Below are 1,941 nucleotides of genomic sequence, written 5' to 3' on the forward strand. Positions count from 1 at the left end.
ATGATTCTGACAACTTGCCGACATTGTTTCTGCTTTAGGCACAAGATCAGCAGTTTGAGGGAAGGGGATTAATCGATGTCACTGACCTCAGTGCTTCACAGATACTTTATTTTTGTCGACCCCGATGAACGAAAGGCAAAGATTTCACCTCGACTGAATTTGAATTCAGAACGTGAAATGCCGGAAAAAAAAATCTCGGAAAGGTCGCCATAATAAAAATTAATATACCACATGCTCCGTACAATCGCCACCCGACACTGAGAAACAAAATGCAACTTACAAATGAATACATAAATAGTTAACAAGTTATACAACACTCACGTCACATAATCTAGACTAGGGACAGACGACACCGGAATTAATAAAACAAAGTAAAACGAATGTAGCATACAAGTATCATTTTACACCCCTAGAAATATTAATGTAAAATATATCTCAGGGATACAGAGGTGCACCTAATGAGGCAATAGAATCTAGTATATAATTGTTGACAACATGCGAATTATAACAATAATAAGTCGATTATATCGACTCCAGTGCTCAAGTGATAATCAATGCAGTCACCCCGAGGTGAAGATGAAAAGCAAGGTCGACCTCGGCAGAATTTGAACTCAGAACGTATAGACATACGAAATGCCGCTGAGCGATTTTGTCTGCCGTATATAATAATAATAATAATAATAATAATAATAATAATAATAATAATAATAATAATATTGATGATGATGATGATGATAATGATAATAATAATAATAATAATTAATAATAATAATAATAATAATAATTATTATTATTATTATTATTATTATTATTATTATTATTATTATTATTATTATAATAAAAATAATAATAATGTTTCTGATTTAGACACAATGCTTGTGGGTGGGGTAGGTGTTATCATCAACCCTAATATTTGACTGGTACCTCATTTTTACGATTCCAGAAAAATGAAAGGCAAAGTTAACTTCGGGGTATTTGAATGACATCAACAACAACGGTGATGATGATGATGATGATGATGATGACGACGACGACGACAATGACGACGACGACGATGATGATGACGATGATGATGATGATGATGATGACGACGAAGATTGTCGTTTATGATTACTTTTATTTTGCTTCTGGGGCATCTGATGAGAAGGACAACAATAACAAAATTAACAAAAGCTATAGCGTCACCAACAACAAAATAAAAGAAAAGACCAATAACTGCAAGAACAATTACAAACAAAAAAAAAAGTTGTATCATCCAATAATAAATAAAAACAATATATTCATCATTGTAATAATTTTTTTTTTTCCTTTCCTTTTCAAAGCAATAATAACAGCCAAACAAAAAAAAAACAATAATAAAAGAAATAGCTGAAGTAGAATTTACTTACCAGAAATGAAGAGTTGTGAATCGACCTTGAAAAACAAAAAGTTGAGAGAAAAATGGGAGTTACTTTCTCTTGAAACTTGATGAACTATTTAAATATTTTCACTTGTGATAGTGGTAGTGATGACAGTGGTGGTTGTGGTTGTGGTTGTGGTTAGGGTTGTTGTAGAGGTGATAGTGGTAATGTGTTTTGTGGAGTTACTTTTTACCTTTTTTCTCTCTCTCTCTCTCTCTCTCTCTCTCTCTCTCTCTCTTTAGTTCCATCTTCTCATCTTTGTTTCATTTCTTCATTCGTTCATTCAATCTACTTCTCTAAAAATCCATCTCAATAATTCCCTTTTATATTGCGAGATTATGCAGATTTACGATATATGTTTTTATGTGTGCATATCCACACCTCCTCACTCCTCTTTGTCTCTCTCCTCCTCTATCTCCCTCTTTCCCTCTCCCCACATACATAAATATATATACATATGCGCGTGTTTCTCTCTGTGAAGAGATATGTATAAGAATATAAATATATATATATATGTGTGTGTGTGTGTGTGTGTGTGTGT

The 1,941-nt window shown here is 32.8% G+C and overlaps 1 long non-coding RNA gene across 1 annotated transcript in view; it reads right to left on the bottom strand.

Moving 5' to 3' along the window:
* The window catches only part of LOC128247054 (uncharacterized), a 148,565-nt gene that overhangs the window by 138,737 nt on the left and 7,887 nt on the right, over positions 1–1,941 (bottom strand). Inside the window, exon 2 of the long non-coding RNA XR_008263495.1 lies at positions 1,389–1,413. This is a non-coding gene — a long non-coding RNA (uncharacterized LOC128247054). The remainder of the gene's footprint in view (positions 1–1,388; positions 1,414–1,941) is intronic.

This window comes from Octopus bimaculoides, chromosome 2 (assembly GCF_001194135.2).
Source record: "Octopus bimaculoides isolate UCB-OBI-ISO-001 chromosome 2, ASM119413v2, whole genome shotgun sequence".
Lineage (NCBI taxonomy): Eukaryota > Metazoa > Mollusca > Cephalopoda > Octopoda > Octopodidae > Octopus > Octopus bimaculoides.